The 19,701-nt window shown below is 47.9% G+C and overlaps 1 protein-coding gene across 2 annotated transcripts in view; it reads right to left on the reverse strand.

Annotated features, from left to right (window-relative positions):
• PTPRA (protein tyrosine phosphatase receptor type A) overlaps window positions 1-19,701 on the reverse strand; it is a 239,419-nt gene that overhangs the window by 175,225 nt on the left and 44,493 nt on the right. Inside the window, exon 1 of one of the 2 annotated variants that reach the window (XM_068274845.1) lies at window positions 16,318-16,363. The exons of the other annotated variant lie outside the window; for it this stretch is intronic. The gene's annotated coding sequence lies outside the window, so the exon portion shown is untranslated. Of the gene's footprint in view, window positions 1-16,317; window positions 16,364-19,701 lie in introns of those variants that run through there. 2 annotated transcript variants of the gene reach the window in all.

The following is a 19,701-nucleotide window of genomic DNA, read 5'->3' on the forward strand; positions in this document are numbered from 1 at the left end:
TTGTGCTGCTTGGAACTCTGTTTTACAATTTGTTAGTATATCTATGTTCCCCTTGTCGTCTTATTGTGCTTTGTAAAGCGCTGCGGAATATGTTGGCGCGCGCTATATAAATAAAATAAATTAAAATAATAATAATAATAATCTGGTGTGCATTTCACAAACAGGCACACATACAAGCAGCAGTGTCAGTTTACAAATGCTGCTCACTCCGGCAGGTTGGCTTGGATTGGAGTGAGCTGGGATAGTATGAATCATAGCAGAGCCCAATGCCAGCCTCCTACACAGTGTGTTAGCGTCAGGAGCTGTGTGGAAAGGTCAGGGACGACGCAGCAGATTGCAGCCGGCCTGGTGAGTAACAACACACAGGCAGATCCCTCGGCGAGGCCGGACTGAGCTGGACACCGTGGGAAGATGGGAGAGGCACAGGATTACCGCTATCTGACTGGAAATGACAATTCAGCATCAAAGCACATTCTCTTGGCCATGATGGGGATGCAGTGAGTCACACAGGCACACCTCTGCCAAGCTCTGAATACCGCTACTCGCTCCCAGCTACAAAACAGCCCCACACCACGGCCTGCATAACAAAAGCAATAAGTCAGAGCGGCTATTACATAGCACTAAAGTATGCAGCAGCGGAGGGTTGCCATAACTGACACACCACATCCCTGCTCTCAGCTATGCCCATGTATATATCTATAGCTGAAAGCCTCCAGAGGTGGGCCTGTGCCTTGGAGGTGACAGGTAGCAAGCTTTCTCAGAGGTGGTCTTTAAAATGCCAGTGCAGGCATTTAAAGTGTACCTGAGACGAGGAGCGTCTCAGGTTCACTACTTACCTGGGGCTTCCTTTAAGGGAACCTGAAGCGAGTATAATTATTTAAAATAAACACATGACGTAGCTGTAAATGAATATTACATACTTGCCTCACCATCAGTTCCTCTCAGAGACTCACCATTTTCTTCTTACAGTGATCCTTTCCAGTTCTGACAAGAAATATACCAGTTGCTGTCAGTTACATATCAGCAGCTGTCAGTTACAACTGAATGTGCAAGGTAATGTCCATGTTTCCCTATGGCTCAAGTGGGCAATATAACAGTTTAAAGGGGAACTGAAGAGAGAGGTATATGGAGGTTGTCCTGTTTATTTTCTTTTAATAAATACCAGTTGTCTGGCAGCCCTGCTGATCCTCTGCCTCTAATACTATTAGCAATAGCCCCTGAACCAGACCTGATATCCAGATGTGTCCCCAGTATCACCCCCCCCCCCCCAGTATAGCCAGATGTGTCCCCAATATCAGCCCCCCAGCATAGCCAGATGAGTCCCCTGTGTTTGCCACCCCCAGAATAGATTGACAGATGCACCCCCAGAAATAGTGCCCCTCTTTATAGCCAGATGTGTCCCCAGATCAGGATTACCATCATTATGGCCAGATGTACCCCCAGGATTAGCGCTGCCCCCCCCCCCCCCAATTATAGCCAAATGTGCCCCCAGTATTAAGGTATGCCCCCCCCCCAGGTGCCCAGATGTGCAAAATTTGTAAACCCCCCCCCCCTCCCCTTGGTTACTCAGATGTCCCCCAGTAAACATGTATGCCCCCTTTGCATATCCCCCTCCCCTCAAGAATCTATAGCCAGATGCCCCCCCCTCCCCCCCATCAATATAATTGGCCAAAAGGGAACATGATCCCTTCCACCAATTAATATTGCAGCTGACAGTGCCGGAGGGTGCACTCTAAAGAGCACCCGACCGTGCACAGCAGGGCTGCAACCAGGTCAGTATATCTACGTCGCTGTGGCTTGGAGGGCTCCACAGCTGACGTAGATATACTATAGTGGTGGGGAAAGTGGTTAAACAATACTAGTTGCCTAGCAGTCCTCCTGATCTCTTTGGCTGCAGTAGTGGCTGAATCACACACCTGAAACAAGTATGCAGCTAATCCAGTCAGACTTCAGTCAGAAACATCAGATCTGAATGCTTGCTCAGGGTTCAGGCCTGGAACCCACTAGCAGTACATTACTAAGCACTTGGGATTTTAATTGCTCTTGCTAATGTAATGCTATGTGTGTGATCCCATTTGAGCGATGTGATTTTATAAAATCACCCATAGCATTGCATTAGCAAGAGCTTTTTCAAATCACTAGTGCGAAGAAATGGTTGCTAGTAGGTTTGAGCCCTTATGTCCGATCGGGATTAGATTCGATTCAATTTGATTTGCCATTGTTTTGCAATGGCAAATCGAATTGAATCAAATCGAATCCCGATCCGACATGTCGGATTTAATCGTATTGTAAATAGAATAGTAATCGAATCGCACAAAGAATCGTATCGTGTAGATTGGGCTTTGGAGGTAAAGGAATACTTAAGAGGACAGGGATATGAAAGCTGAAATGTTTATTTCCTTTTAAATAATGCGCATTGCCCGGCTGTCCTGCTGATCCTCTGCCTCTTATTTTAAGCCATAGCCCCTGCAAAAGTATGCAGATGTCTGACATATCTGACAACATTAGCTGCATGCTTGTTTCAGGTGAGTGATTTAGACCCTACTGACCAGAAAGATCAGCAGGGCTGCCAGGCAACTGGTATGGTTTAAAATAAATATGGCAGCTTCCATTAATCTTACACCTCTGGTTCCTTTCAAAGGGAATCTGGAATGAGAGGGAAAAGGAGGCTGCCATATTAATTTCCTTTTAAACAGTGCACATTTCCTGGCTGTTTAGCTGAGCCTCTGCCTCTAATACTTTTAGTCACAGCCCCTGAACAAGCATGCAGCAGATCATGTGCTCTGACTGAAGTCAGACTAGATTAGCCACATGCTTGTTTCAGGTGTGTGATTCAGACACTACTACAGCCAGAATGATCAGCAGGATAGCCAGGCAACTGGTATTGTTGGTAAGGCAATATGGCAGCCTCCATGTCTCTTTTTCTACAGTAAATTACACATAGAACATTTAAAAAAATATATACAGCAAAGTCCCCAGTATCTGACACCGGTGGGCAGCAACGGGCCGCCCATGAGGCGGGTTCCTTAGGGCTTAGGTGGCGGTGCCCGCCTGGCTCCCCCGTCCACGCTCCCCATCCAGCTATTTTAGTTAAATTTAAGGCAGCAAGCAGGGAAGCATTACCTACTTCCTTACTTGCGTTCCACTGCTCGCCGCCTCATTTCCTGCAATGCCGCCCACGGAAGTATGGGCAACATTGCAGGAATTGACAAGGCGTGTGTGGGGAGGGGTACACACACACACACACACACACACACACACACACACACACACACACACACACACACACACACACACACACACACACACACACACACACACACCTGTGCCTGCTGCTCCCCCTCCAGGCTACCTGGAGGAGGGGGGCGGCATCCTCACACGTGTGCCTCAGGCAGCAGAAAGTCTACAACCAGCCCTGCTGGTGGGATCAGTTGGTGCCTGATACTTGTGTTTGCCGTGCAGCTTCAAATACTCACCAAGTGCCCAAGGCCGTCTTCTAACCTGTCGCTCCAAGCAGCTTCCTAGCGTCCTCTGTGCTTTCGTTAATTTTTTTTTTTTATGTGGCCCTTATGGGCTTGTAACAACCAGGACTGCAGCAGTGAGGTGGTTAAACATCATGGCATTTAAATATATAAATAGTACAGATTTACTTCACATCCCCTCCCTGTCTTTTTTTGGAATGCGCCCATCCGGACGTCTTTCCCCAGGAACGCTTCCAGGTCACATTACAGCATGTGGAAACCTGAGCGGCCCATTCCCTCTCTGCAACCTCAGATCAGGGTCATTAACCTCTATTAACACTCGTTAGCGAGCTTCAGCCACTTCCTGCAATCAGCACAAATACTGGCCCATCCCTGCAGAGCCTGCACAGCTGCAGAGTCCGCTATATCCCAGCCTGCACTGCATGGCCCGCATCACGGCAGCAGGATGCCTGCCAGCATTTTTAAAGGACAACTAAAGTGAGAAAAATATGGAGGCTGCCATATTTATTTCCTTTAAAATATTACAAGTTGCCGGACATCCTGCTGGTCTATTTGGCAGCAGTAGTGTCTGAATAACACCAGAAACAAGCATGCAGCTAATCTGGTCAGATCTGACAATCATGTCAGAAACACCTGATCTGCTGCATGCTTGTTCAGGGGCTTTGGCTAAAGGTATTAGAGGCAGAGAATCAGCAGGACAGCCAGGCAGCTGGTATTGCTCAAAAGGAAATAAATATGGCAGCCTCCATATACCTCTCACTACAGTTGTCCCTTAAAGTGTACCCGAGGCAACATGTAACAAATGATGAGATAAACATGTGCATGTAAAATGCGAAATATTAATAACCAGGCAGTTTTACTTGTTTTATTTTGCTGCCTGAAAGAGTTAATTTCTAGACATGGAAGTGACAGCTTCTGTCTTGTCGGTAGCTTGTCGGGAATATAGTATACATCACTGATAAGCAAATTACAGCCATAAATGTTTTCCTGGCAGAATACAACTTCTGAGAGCAGAGGGAGAAAAAAAAAAAAGGTCAATAGTTTATGTATGTTATCTCTGGGACACTTAAAGGGACACTGAAGCAAGAATAATTCTCGCTTCAGAGCTCATAGTTAGCAGGGGCACGTGTGCCCCTGCTAAAATGCCGCTATCCCGCGGCTAAACGGGGGTCCCTTCACCTTCACCCCCAACCCCCCCCCCCCGCAAAATCAACGACCAGATTGGTCGTAGATTTTGCTGCTCCCAGAGGCAGGGCTAACGGCTGCAGCCCTGCCTCCAGTCGCGTCTATCAGCTGCGCATCGCCGCCTCTCCCCGCCCCTCTCAGTGAAGGAAGACAGAGGGGCGGGGGAGAGGCGGAAATACGCGCTGACAGACGCGCGTGGGGCAGGGCTGCGGCGGTTAGCCCTGCCTCAACCAGGAAGTAATCCCCCGCTGCACGGAGGGGATTTGGGGGGTAAGGGATCCCCGTTTAACCACGGGATAGCGGCGTTTTAGCAGGAGCACACATGCCCCTGCTAACTAGGAGCTCTGAAGCGAGATTTATTCTCGCTTCAGAGCCTCTTTAATAGGCTGCCGCTGAGCAGAGACAATACTACATTTAATCTACCGGTACTTTATAAATCTTTAAATGTAAAATAAAGCCCTGGTCATTTAAAAAAACTGTCAGGGGCAAAAGCAAACACACACACAGCGCATGAAGTCAAAGGGCCATTCAAATTAAGGTTTGAAAATTGAATCGCGTAGCGGTGCATTTAGGCTGTGTTTTTACCCACAAGGTAATGGAGCATCCTGATACAGTTTTTACGATCAAATTTTACAGAAATCTGCTCAGTGTTCGGTAAAAATCGATGTAAAACTATTCTCCAGTGGCAGCACTGAGCAGTATTTGTCCCATCAGTCGAATATTGAAAAACAAATGAAAGTCTAAAAAAAGTATGTAGAGTGCCAAACATTTTAATAGCCATTCTGTATTTTTGTTTTATTTTTCTGCCTGAAAGAGTTAATTTCTAGGCTTGAAAGTGACAGCTTTGCTCTTGTTAGCAGCTTGTCGGGAATATAGTAAATATCGCTGATAAGCAGAATACAGCCATAAAGTTTTCCTGACAGAATACAACTTCTGAGGGCAGGGAGAGTTAAAATCCATGAACTATTGACCTTTTTTCTAACTCTGGGACACTTGATAGGCTGCCACTGATTCGAGGCAGTAAAACATTTAACCTACTTTGTAAACGAAAACCCTGGGACACTTAAAACTTGAAGTCATTTTAAGAGTAGGAGGATAAATATAATGGTTTATCTCATCTGTTTATTTTGACCTTGGGTTCACTTTAACCACTTTACCCCCCGCGGTACGGATTTCTCCGTCCCTTTTTTCCCCCCTAAATTACCAAGGGACGGAAAAATCCGTACCTTCGCGCTACCGCCGCTGTACGCGATCACGCCGCTCGTGCGCACGCTCCCACCGCTCGACCGGAAATCAATGAACGGGAAAGTCCATTCCCGTTCGTTGATCTAAGCCCCCGCAATGATCCGCTGCTTCTTTGAGAAATAGCACGATCATTGTGATTTCCCCAGCCTCATTCTGCTTCCTGTAAGTGTCCTTCCGGACGCTTACAGGTCGCATGTAAACAAACTCACTGTGGCCATCTTGTGGCAAAATAGTAAAACTACACCCTAAAGCATTTTACATGTACAAATACATTAGTTTTACACAATAAATTAACTCATTACCTCCCACACTCCCCAATTATTATTTTTTTGTAATTAAAAATTGGCGAAAAAACAAGATATAGTTCATTTCATTGTGATAAGTAATGATAAAGTTATAGACGAATGAATGGAAGGAGCGCTGAAAGGTGAAAATTGCTCTGGTGTTCAAGGGGTAAAACCCCTCAGTGGTGAAGTGGTTAAAATAATAAAAGCCCAAAAGGTTGTTTTTTTTTGCCGTCAGTGTCCCTTTTGGAGGGAAATTCTGCCAGATTTAAGACACAGACAGACCATTTTTCATGCTATCAAAGTCTAAAACATTTTGCCCCCTAAAATAAAACTTCAGCTCTTCAGCGCCTACACACAGATGTCCGGTTTTATGTTGCCAGATGTACAGGGAAATACTAGCAGTGCAGTCTGACGGGAAGGCTGGCAAAGCATGCTGGGAATCTTAGTTCCACAGAAGCTGGAAGATACAAATGGTCCAGAGCTCCCATCCCCTCCTTCAGAGATCTTCATTAGTAGTAATGAGCTCTTCCTGCCTATCCCCCCCCCCCCCCCCCCCCCCCCAGGTCCGGCCAGTCGGAAGTGAACAATATCCTACATCGCCTGGGCTGGGGCTGCTGTACTTCTGCTGAGTCAAAGGCCCACAGGGAAATGATTCATTAATGGGGAAGGCTTATTAGGCCGCCCATAATGCTAAACAGGAGCAAAACTGACGGCATCCTCTCAGCCAACAATTACTCCATAAACTGGTGGCAGGATTTACAGCAAACCGGATGGCAAAGCTACGAAAAATCTGCCCAGTCTGAGAACTACTGCCAATAAATATGCAAAAGGGGGGGGGGGGGAGAGAGAGAGAGAGAGAGCGTGCGCGCAACGCACAAAACCCCATCCAAGTCCACTGGGCCAAAGCTCAAGCCAGTCCCCTCTGACCCACCAGTTCAACTTACGCAGGGCATGATGGGGCAGTTTGGGTAGGAACCCACTAAAGCAGCTATAGGCAAACTTTTCTCTCCAGCTGTTAAGGAACTACAAGTCCCACAATGCATTTGCCTTTATGAATCATGACTGTGTGGCTGTCAAACTTCTGCAATGCATTGTGTCACTGCACTAGAGCGTTTTTTTGAGCATATGGAGCGCTTTAAAATCACTAGCAATTATCCAAATTGGCTTTGCCAATGTAAAAGACTGATTCCACTAGAGCGACTGCGATTAGGCAAATCACAATCACAGGACGAAACATTTCTGGGAGTGTCTGCACTCCCATTTAAAGTACTAAAGTGCTGGCACATCGCTCATGAATCGCCACACACAAGGATTTGCATAGGATTTTGAATTACTGCAAACTGTAAAGAAAAAAAAATGTAATATTTTGAAACAACCAATTAGAATTAAAATCACAATTGCTGGCAAAAATTTTACACTTGGCCACCAAAATCTCTGGAAACGCTCATGAAATCGATCACAAAAAACGCCAATTCAAAACATTTGGAACTTATAGTGGGTTCCAAGCCTAAATATCAAATCTTTCAGCAGCTGGATACAGAGGCACCAAAACAGGATAAATTATACTAAACCGTTTAAAGAGGAACTCCATTGAAAATAATGTAATAAAAAAGTGCCTAATTTTTACAATAATTATGTATAAGCGATTTAGTCAGTGTCTTTCCATGGTAAAATCTTTCCTCTCCCTGATTTACATTCTGACATTTATCACACGGTGACATTTTTTACTGCTAGCAGGTGATGTCAGTGGAAGGAGATGCTGCTTGCTTTTGTTTTGGCATTTGGAAACAGTTGTAAACAGCTGTTATTTCCCACAATGCAATGAGGTTCACAGAAACTGTCAAGACCATGGTCCTGACATCACACTGTGGGAGGGGTTTCACCACAATATTAGCCATACAGAGCACCCTGATGATCACTTTGAGAAAAGGAAAAGATTTCTCATGGGAATATTTACTCAGTCGAGATTCAACATAAATCAGACTTAAATCAAAAAACATTCCTTTGCATTTTCAAAAGCACTTACTGGACGGTACTTGATCTGTCCAACTGCAAAAATAGTGTGCAAATGAGTAGGTAGGCCATCTTACGCATACCTTTGAAATTCGCCGCAGGGAGACTTGGGCGCAGGATATAGCCGCTATATGGCTTGCCCTGTTCCTGCACAAGTCCCGGCCGTGTTAATGACTATTCCTCCTCCAGTTCCATGTGGATGGCATGGCGGGGAATGATGATGGAAGCCCAGCTATCGCTGGTGGCGGAATTGCAGCGTTTTAAAAGTAACTTCAGCGCCGTCCGACGGCGCCGAAGATACTCACTCTGCTCCGCTACAGCTTTAATTCCTATTAGGGTCTACGGTGGCGACGGCTGCGCCCGAATCTCCTGCGCTGTTATTACAGCAATCGTATCTTACATCTTTGCATAGATCCTTTGCAAGAGTGATTTTGCAACAAATAAAGGAGATATTGAGAACCCCCATGTGGAGATGAACTAGTACAAAACCTGTCAGATTTTTTTTCTACTGCAAGTGGCAGCAACATAGGAGAAAAGTCATTTATAGTGCATTACAGAAGATTTTTACTTATCATAAGTATGTACTTAAGATTTTAAAAAAAGTATTTACAATGGTGGTCTTTAAAGGTCATGTGAACACACCTTTACACAGAAATGTAATGTTTGTATCTTTTTCAATGTACTGTATTTTTGATTTTTTTTTTTTATTACACAGCAGGCGGGATCGTGCCAGGGGTACCCCCCACTCATTTCACTTAAGCCCTATTTATACAAACAACCCTGCGCGAATCATCTCAGGCATCTCAGGGTTAACACATGCAGCGAAAAGGTCTCCTGCAATTCTCCACAGGCAAACTCTCTTATAAATATGGAAAGCCCTAATCTAATTTCCATGGTAAAGGAATATTGATTGGGAACGGCGCGAGCGCAGCCGAGCTTCCTGTACGAGGGCGGCTGCGAGTCGGGAGGTCATTCATAGAACGCGCAACGCAGAGGATGTCACATTCACAAAACACTTCAATAAAAAAACCTAAAAAAAAAAAATATATATAAAAAAAAAAAAAAAACGGAGAGGGGGAACCTCTCAGAGTGGAGGGGAGATGAATGGGAGCCGCCGCGGCCGCGTTCTGCACAGAGGCTTTTCGGGCAAATCGACCCCAGAGTCGCATCGGATGGTGCAAATTAAAAGCACAACCCAACATCAAAGGGTCAATGTGCTCAGCAGACGCATGAATAGTTTATAGAGCTGCAGGAAATCTCGTTAAAGTGGCCATCATGGAGGAAAGCGAGGGACGCAGCCCCTTCTAGAGGAGCGGAAGAGACACATAATAAATTGCTCCGCTTACTAACAACGTGATTCAGAGATTCCTCGCTGATGTCATGACAGCCAGGGAAAAACAGATCAGCATTGTCATCTCTGTGGCGGTGTGCGCAACACAGTTCCCAAGCACCGAGCGGCTACTCATCCTAAAGCCCAGCTCCAGATATAGGTATATATACCGTGTCACGGAACTTACAGGACAACTGTACAGAGAAGAATATGGAGGCTGCCATATTGATTTCCTTTTAAGCAATACCAGTTGCCTGGCAGCTGTGCTGATGCTCTGCCTCTAATACGTTTAGCCATAGACCCTGAACAAGCACGCAGCAGATGAGGCGTTTTTGACATTGTCAGATCTGACAAGATTAGCTGCATGCTTGTTTCTGGTGTGATTCAAACACTACTGCAGCCAAAGAGATCAGCAGGGCTGCCAGGCAACTGGGATTGTGTAAAAGGAAATAAATATGGCAGCCACCATACGTCTCACACCTTGAGTTCTTATCTAAAGTTTAGATAGTTTACACAGCAAATAAAGCTGCAAACAGCTTCAACAGGTTATGATTATTTATTCCTGTGATACCATGTTCTGTTTGTCCCATTACAAAAACAAGCTGATAGCATCTCCAGCCCTCAGCCTCAACTCCTCCCTCCTCCCCTCTGCCTCTGAAATCTGTGGCTACTAACCTCCTCCTCCTCCTCCTGCCCAGACCGAGCTCCCATAAGCCCTTGCTACAGTGCCAAGGCTCTCTGGAAAAGTGTGGGTGTGGCTTGTTTAGTTTATAGGGAATTAGGGTATTAAAACAAAAACCACCCAAAAAAAAAAAAACACAGTATTTGGCTTGAGGGATGCCCTATAAACTATATGAAAGGAACACAATTATGCAGAGTAAAAGTTTATCTCGGATTCACTTTAGGTCAGACTTGAGTCAGAACACCTGATCTGCATGCTTGTTCAGGGTCTATGGCTTAGGACCCATTCACACTGGGGATAAAAAAAAAAAACGTTAAAAGTTCTGTGACAGGGATTTTTCGCAATCAATGCATATTTTTTACTGTACATTTTCGCAATTTCTGAATATCTCAGTCGCTCTGCCATCCCTCCCTGCATACCTATAGCACATCACCAACGGGGGTCGGTTCCCAATACCAGACAGGCAACATCCATCAAAAGGCATGTACAAGCCTTAAAGAATACCTGAAGTGACATGTGACATGATGAGTTAGCCATGTGTATGTACAGTGCCTAGCACACAAATAACTGTGTGTTCTACAGTTCTGTGACTACAGTGTGACCCTCACTGATAAGAAATTCCCCTTTTTATCTCTTTCTTGCTCTCAGAAGCCATTTTCTGCTAGGGAAGTGTTTTATAGTTGGAATTTCTTATCAGTGAGGGTCACACTGTAGTCACTTCCTGTCTGAGTCAGGACTGCGTCAGCCACTTACATACCTGATATTTAACGCTTTCAGGCAGAGAAAGAAAAAAAAGAAAATAGATATTTTTGTGTGCTAGGCACTATACATACACATGTCTATCTCATGTCACTTCGGGTATCCTTTAAGAGTATTCGAGGAAGAGGATCAGCAGGACAGACGGGCAGTCTGTATGTTATGAAAACCACAGACACAGAGGTCTCACGCTACAACACTGTAAGGGCCCATTCACACTTCAAAGAGCAAAACTGTAGCGCTTAGCGCTACCGCTTTGCGCAAGTGATTTTACCGCGATTAGCACGGTGAAATCAGTGTACACTTCCGCAATTCAGTGCGATCGTGATCAGCAATTAGTGCCCGTTCTCATTACGGTGCTTTGTGGGCGATTCCTGCTAATCGCCGAAGCGCTAACGTTTTTCAAAGCACTATTGCTATTCTAACCCTATGTCAGTGATCTCACTGCCGCCGATCGCGGGTAATTAGTGCCAATCACAAAACGTGTTACCTGCAGCATTTTGGTGCGATTCTGGAGCGATTGCAGCACAGTGCTTAATAAAGAGCTAATCACGATCGCTCTGAATCGCGGAAGTGTACAATGATTTTACTGTGCCAATCGTTACTATTTTGTGCTTTTAAGTGTGAATGGGTCGTTAAGCACTGTACCTCAATCGCGGCAAAATGCTGCAGGCAACACGTTTTGCAATTGGTGCTAATCGCCGATAGTCGTCGCCAATCGTGGCAGTGAGATCAATTCCATAGGTTTAGAATAGCGCTTCGGCGATTAGCGGGAATAACCCACTAATCGCCGTAGTGAGAACTAGCCCTTATGCAGCTTCCTATGTGATGGATTCGCTTTACACTGGCAGTGATGTAACGGATTGGAAGCCTTCAAGCGCAGACAGGCGGCTGGAAGTCAGGAAGGGTGGGCAATTTATTTTTAAGCATATTTATTATTTTACTGGTGGGATATTTCCTGAATATTGTAAAATACACGTTTTTATATAGACCTACTAATCCTCCTCTCCACTGAGACTCCTCCCCTGTTCCCCAAAGCAACCACGCCTAGATTACATACCATCTACAGCGAGATATTCCATTACTAACGAGAAATGGAAAAATTACGCTATAAAACAAAAAACTCACTTCAATATAATCCACAATATAAACATGCCTAGTTAAAGAGATTCCGAGGTGTGTTTAAAGAATGTTATCTGCATACAGAGGCTGGATCTGCCTATACAGCCCAGCCTCTGTTACTATCCCAAACCCCACTAAGGTCCCCCTGCACTCTGCAATCCCTCATAAATCACAGTCGTGCTGTGAGGCTGTGTTTACATCTGTAGTGTCAGTCTTAGCTGCTCCCCCGCCTCCTGCATAGCTCCGGTCCCTGCCCCGGTCCCTTCCCTCCAATCAGCAGGGAGGGAAGGGATGCAGGTGGGGACTGGAGTTCTGCAGGAGGCGGGGAGAGCAGCAGACTGACACCATAGGGATGAACACAGCCAGCTCTGACAAGCTGTTTGTCAGCAGCGTGGCTGTGATTTATGAGGGATTGCAGAGTGCAGGGGGGACCTTAGGGGGGTTTGGGATAGCAACAGAGGCTGGGCTGTATAGGCAGATCCAGCCTCTGTATGCAGATAATATTCTTCAAACCCACCTCTTTAAAGAGAAACTGTAGTGAAAATAATTTAATAAAAGAAACCTGTCTATTCTCCCTCATTTACAATCTGAAAATCGCAGGTGGTGACATCTTTAGTGCTGCCAGGTGCAGATCTGCGGAATGTTTGTTTGAGAATTCCAAGGTCAGTACAAAATATGTCTAATCACCCAGAATGCTCAGGGAGGAGAATTTTGCATAGCTAAAAAGCCTAGGCTAAATATCACTGGCAGAGTGGGGTGGGTTAAATACCAATATATAGCTATAGAAAGTGCTTCTGATGCTGAAACTAGGATAATTACTGTATAAGTTGGTGTCCTGAATAATGCATTCTGCATATGGGTCACTACAATGCTTCTTCGGTATCAGCAGTCTCTGTCCCTTTAAGGACCAGAGATGGTCTATTTCAAAAAGAGCGCTTACCAATCTCAGACCGCACTGACCCGCCACTACCGCCATTCACCCATCGCTGCAGCACTCCCTGAGCTGGTCAGGAGCAGATTTTGTTGGCTCCTGGCCCTATCATCAATGTGTGCCAATGTGATTGGCTCACAGTGATCCCGGAGTCAGGCGCCAATGAAATCGGCTCCTGACCGGCGCAGTGAGGTCTGTCGTCAGACGGCAGAGCGAGGGGCCTGCAGCGATGGGCGAATGGCTGCAGCAGCGGGAGGAGAAATTTAAATCTACGCCCTGGCAGAGATAACAGGTTCCAATCAGGGCATAGATATCAATCAGTGCAGTCAGGAAGTGGTTAAAGAATTCTGTTAAAAAGTAACAATTCATTGCAGGCACCTATGATCTGTCGTAGTCCCAGGGAAAAAAAAATGAATCACCACACGTTACCAAGGCAACGCTATTCAGTTTGTAGATAAGGGTTTCCTAGAAGCCTCATAACGGATTCAACGGACTTGCTAAAGCCTTGCACACAGGCTAGGTTACTGTCACCAGTCAAGATCATTGGTTGATTGCCAGGGATACAGTTTGCGGAATAAGCACTGCTTGGCAATGTTCTATGGAGAAGGAAGGAGGGAGAGGCGGTAAACTACTGCCCTGAAATGGACACAAGCTGCTGGCAAGGTCAGCATCGGCAAAGACCCCGGGCCGGCGGCTGGGAACAGAGCTGCATCGAGGGACATATTGGCTGCAAGGGGCTGGAGGAAGCCACCGGGTAAGTAGATCTGTGATAGCTTAATATGCCTGATAATTCCTTTAACCAAACAAGTGGTCTTATCTTTTGGTCATAAATTAGCTAGCATCCCTGTAAAACCCCCTTGATATTATAATTAAGGCTTCCAATGACTTGTATTGCAGAACAATGTATCTCCTTTTTAATGTCCAGTGTATACAAGCTGTGTGTTCTAAATTTTGTTAATATATAGGAATCAGTCTGATGAAGGCTTCATAGCCGAAAGCTTACTGCTTTTCTTCTAAGTCAGCCAATAAATGGCATCATCCAGATTCATAATAAGATCCTTTCTAGAGATGGTCATTAATTCTTGATTATGAGTGCAACTCAAATGCAAATAGTACGCAGTTTCCAGCATTTTTTTTCCAACCCATGCCTTTTTTTCCCCCTTTTGTTTTCTTTTTTTTGTTTTGTTTTTATAATAATCAAAAATTCAAACAAGTCTGCCTCCCTGTGCGAGGGCCAGTGTACAGGCAGGGCAGTGCCTGGAGCCAGTACAGGCTGGGGGTGTGAGGGGTGGAATGAGGCCCAGTGTACAGGCAGGGCAGTGCCCGGAGCCAGTACAGGCTGGGGTGTGAGGGGTGGAATGAGGCCCAGTGTACAGGCAGGGCAGTGCCCGGAGCCAGTACAGGCTGGGGTGTGAGGGGTGGAATGAGGCCCAGTGTACAGGCAGGGCAGTGCCTGGAGCCAGTACAGGCTGGGGGTGTGAGAGGTGTAATGAGGCCCAGTGTACAGGCAGGGCAGTGCCCAGAGCCAGTACAGGCTGGGGGTGTGAGGGGTGTAATGAGGCCAGTGTACAGGCAGGGCAGTGCCCGGAGCCAGTACAGGCTGGGGGTGTAATGAGGCCCAGTGTACAGGCAGGGCAGTGCCCGGAGCCAGTACAGGCTGGGGTGTGAGGGGCAGAATGAGGCCAGTGTACAGGCAGGGCAGTGCCTGGAGCCAGTACAGGCTGGGGTGTGAGGGGCAGAATGAGGCCAGTGTACAGGCAGGGCAGTGCCTGGAGCCAGTACAGGCGGGGGTTGTGAGGGGTGTAATGAGGCCAGTGTACAGGCAGGGCAGTGCCCGGAGCCAGTACAGGCGAGGGGTGTGAGGGGTGTAATGAGGCCAGTGTACAGGCAGAGAAGTGCCCGAAGCCAGTACAGGCGAGGGGTGTGAGGGGTGGAATGAGGCCCAGTGTACAGGCAGGGCAGTGCCCGGAGCCAGTACAGGCTGGGGTGTGAGGGGCGGAATGAGGCCAGTGTACAGGCAGGGCAGTGCCCGGAGCCAGTACAGGCGAGGGGTGTGAGGGGTGGAATGAGGCCCAGTGTACAGGCAGGACAGTGCCCGGAGCCAGTACAGGCTGGGGTGTGAGGGGCGGAATGAGGCCAGTGTACAGGCAGGGCAGTGCCCGGAGCCAGTACAGGCTGGGGTGTGAGGGGTGTAATGAGGCCCAGTGTACAGGCAGGGCAGTGCCCGGAGCCAGTAGAGGCGGGGGTTGTGAGGGGTGTAATGAGGCCAGTGTACAGGCAGGGCAGTGCCCGGAGCCAGTACAGGCTGGGGTGTGAGGGGTGGAATGAGGCCCAGTGTACAGGCAGGGCAGTGCCCGGAGCCAGTACAGGCTGGGGTGTGAGGGGTGGAATGAGGCCCAGTGTACAGGCAGGGCAGTGCCTGGAGCCAGTACAGGCTGGGGGTGTGAGAGGTGTAATGAGGCCCAGTGTACAGGCAGGGCAGTGCCCAGAGCCAGTACAGGCTGGGGGTGTGAGGGGTGTAATGAGGCCAGTGTACAGGCAGGGCAGTGCCCGGAGCCAGTACAGGCTGGGGGTGTAATGAGGCCCAGTGTACAGGCAGGGCAGTGCCCGGAGCCAGTACAGGCTGGGGTGTGAGGGGCAGAATGAGGCCAGTGTACAGGCAGGGCAGTGCCTGGAGCCAGTACAGGCTGGGGTGTGAGGGGCAGAATGAGGCCAGTGTACAGGCAGGGCAGTGCCTGGAGCCAGTAGAGGCGGGGGTTGTGAGGAGAGGAATGAGGCCCAGTGTACAGGCAGGGCAGTGCCTGGAGCCAGTACAGGCTGGGGGTGTGGGGAGTGTAATGAGGCCCAGTGTACAGGCAGGGCAGTGCCCGGAGCCAGTACAGGATGGGGGTGTAATGAGGCCAGTGTACAGGCAGGACAGTGCCCGGAGCCAGTACAGGCTGGGGGTGCGAGGGGTGTAATGAGGCCCAGTGTACAGGCAGGGCAGTGCCCGGAGCCAGAACAGGCTGGGGGTGTGAGGGGTGTAATGAGGCCCAGTGTACAGGCAGGGCAGTGCCCGGAGCCAGTACAGGCTGGGGGTGCGAGGGGTGTAATGAGGCCCAGTGTTTAGGCAGGGCAGTGCCCGGAGCCAGTACTGAGGAATGACGACCATCTGGCCTGAGAGAAGAGAATCCGCTGTCCTCCTCACAGCACCAGAGGAAGCGGCTCTGCACAGCGCTACATTTGTGAGTCAGCTGCCGCCACACACACAGGCCTCTTCTCTGAAGCCTGCAGCATCTGCTCACCAATCCCGGACAAGTGTTATGAAATGAAACGCTTCCTCTGCCGGCTTAACATTTTTCCACAGCAAACCTCAAAACAAAACGCATCAAAGGCCCGAGACAAGTTACAAAGGGAACCTGTCACCGCTGAACACTAGCAACATGTGCAGTCCACTGTGCCAAAGCAAGATAGTTCCTTATTTTTTATCTGGCCACACAAGAGTATAAGGTGGCCATATATCTAGTGATTTTGCAGGCCGATCAACCATTTGATTTGATAATTTTAGCAAATCAGATGGAAATCTGTGCTGCAACATGTCTGCCTGATCGATTATTTAACTTATTTCAGGCCGAAATTGGTCATCCTGGAAACTATTGGTCAAAAGTGCTCAGCCAGGAGTGTGGCAGTAACAGCATTAAATACCACAATGACCCCCATCTCCTCAGTGACATGCACTAGTCACTGTACATTGTCAGAAGCTACATAAAGGATCTACATAAGCATATAAACAGTAAAGTGCGACTGACTGAACACATTCAATTCTTTGATGGAGTGCCTATCCACGACTCATTTTGACTTAACGCCTTACCTTTCTGGATAGGAATGGCCAATGGGCTGCTACCCAGTTTCCCCAAAATTAAAACATTCCCTAAAAGTAAGCCCTAGCAGAGTAGCAGTAATTTAGAGCACTCTTGATATACATGTCCTAACCCGAAAGTAAGCACTAGCGCGGCAGTAGAGGGATAAAAAGGTATGGTATTACTGGAGCAGACGGACTCGCGGGCAGGACTATGGCTCTGTCATTTGGCTAATCACTGCACTCACTGCTACTCAGAGAGCGCAGCGATTGGCCCAATAATGGAGCTATGGTCCCGCCTGCAAGACCATCGGCTCCAGTAGACACACAAGTTGCTGTACTGCTTTCCCCATAAGCTGAAGCTCGGGGACACGGCAGCGTGGGGTTGGGGGAAAGAAGAGGATGCAGGGGGACATCGGAGTACATGGGGGACAGTGCGGAATCAAGCTGGGGGTAAGAGGAGGATGCAGGGGGACATTGGAGGACATAAGGAACAGCGCAGGACATAGGGGCACACGGGACACAGGAGGACAGGGGATAGGAGGAGGACACAGGTACAGATGGGGACACCAAGAGGACACAAAAAGGTACAAGGAGGACCAAGGCCAGTGTTCTCCCCAGGCACTTTTATCCAGGAGCTCCACCCAGCTAGTTTTGGTGAGCACCCGGCTGTCATCAGCTGTAAGCAGACTTGTGCAGAGAAGCACTGGCCCTGCAATCTCTCTTCTCGCCCCACCTGGCTACTTTTTCATGCCACCCAGCTGGAAAACATTTCTGGGGTGAACACTGCAAGGGGTACACAAGAGGCGGATCCAGTAGAGAAGAGGCGGCACAGTGGGGAAGGCAGGACGACACAGCACAGGAACTTGTGTGTTCATAAATAAAAGGCCCCGTTCACACTGCATGCGTTTCCAGCCGCGTTTTGGAAACGCATGCAGATGGCCGACACGCAGGACATCAGACAGTGCATAGAGTGCACTGTCTGATGTTCACACTGCATGCGTTCCGGACCTGTGCGGTCCGGGAACGCATGCTGCACTCATTTTTTGCCAAACCGCGTGGCTGACCCATTCACTTTTCAGTGATGGGATCAGCCACGCAACGCATACAAATGCGGATGGCATGCGTGGCCGTCCGCGTTTGTAATGTGAACAGGGCCTAAGACATACCCTGTATGATGCAAAAATTAATATGTCTTATTTTCAGGGAAACACTGTATTTAATCCCAGTTTATGCACATTTTAGGTTGATATTCTACTCATTTTTGTAGTTTAGATTTAGACCAAACAACATCATTAACTGCTGCATTTGGTCCAATTCCAAGCTGCATAAAGATATTATTGTCCATCTCTGTATGCGATGTAAAGAGAGGATTTCCCTGTGCCCAGACTAGGTGAGAAATATGATCTCAGAGACACGACTTTACCTACCAGGACACCGGGCACAGACTGGGCACTGCTGCCAAACACACAGCTCTGAACTTGTCCTCACCCTGCGCTGTGAAGCTCTCGGATAACCCTGTGTGAGTGCGGCTGTACCCCGGCGAGCAGTGTACAGTGATGTGCTCTGTGTGAGTGCGGCTGTATCCCGGCGAGCAGTGTACAGTGATGTGCTCTGTGTGAGTGCGGCTGTATCCCGGCGAGCAGTGTACAGTGATGTGCTCTGTGTGAGTGCGGCTGTATCCTGGCGAGGAGACGTTGTCAGCACAGATAAAGCTGCGTGCATCTGTATGTGCCGGAGAGTCCTTCACAGAGCGAGCGGCAAATCCACAGAGACAACGCAAACCGGAGCAGGGAAAAGGCAAACTAGGCCGCCAGCTACGAGACAGCTGCTGGGGAGCCACAGAGAGCTTCTCTTATTCTTGCTTCAGAGTTATACAAGCTTTTAATAACCCTTTATGCTGGGTTTCAAGCAGAACTCCGGCCAAAAACGTCTACTTACATTTTGGGTGAAACAGTAGACTGGAGAGCATATTAGATGACATAGGACAGTGGTGTGAGGAGAACATGCCCAGTAAGCCTGATCCATGAGGTGAATGCAAGCACTGGAACCGGCATGCTAGCAGCTCCCATTCTGAGTGCAGCCGAGGCAAAACTCACGCAGCAATGAAGTGTTTGTGGTTCAGACATTTCTGCAGCCAAATACATCAGCAGGGCAACTGGTATGGTTTAAAAGGAAATAAATATGGCAGCCTCCATATCACTCTTACTGCAGGTGTCCTTTCAGGTTCTTATCACATAACTAGCAGCAATCCATAGATGACACTGACATAGAATGTAACACAGTCAACTCAGTGCCAACATGACAGTGATTTCCAGACCGTCACACTCAGTTATGCTCCAGAATCCCAGTATTATCTGTCATCATGGGAAGCAGAGGTCAGGTGGATGCGGTAACCATGAGGATGCGGTAACCATGGACCAATCTGCCCACTATTAATGGATTGGGACTGATGCCACGTGTGGGGCGGCCTTCCATCAGTCTGTGATATTAGAGAAGAGCTGGCTTAGCAATGAGTCACCCTGTCCATGTTTCTGTGACTCAGTGAGAAGAGAGGAAGAGGCTGCCAGCTAGGCATCAGTCACATGCAGATCAGAGGACCAGCCCTCTCCCCTACTCCACAAAACTTCATAAAGAATTAAAGTGGACCTGAACTCTTGTTTCAGGACAAAGGAAAAAACAGAAATGCACAATGTATGTATTTAGAGAGTTTAGCCTGTCTGAAGGGGCCCCATACACTGGTCGATTTCAGCCGTTGATCCAATCGGCTAGAAAACGATGCAGCAGAAAGCATGATCGATCAATTTGCTTGCTCGGTCTGGACGGAAAA

This window comes from Hyperolius riggenbachi, chromosome 1 (genome assembly GCF_040937935.1).
Source record: "Hyperolius riggenbachi isolate aHypRig1 chromosome 1, aHypRig1.pri, whole genome shotgun sequence".
Classification (NCBI taxonomy): domain Eukaryota; kingdom Metazoa; phylum Chordata; class Amphibia; order Anura; family Hyperoliidae; genus Hyperolius; species Hyperolius riggenbachi.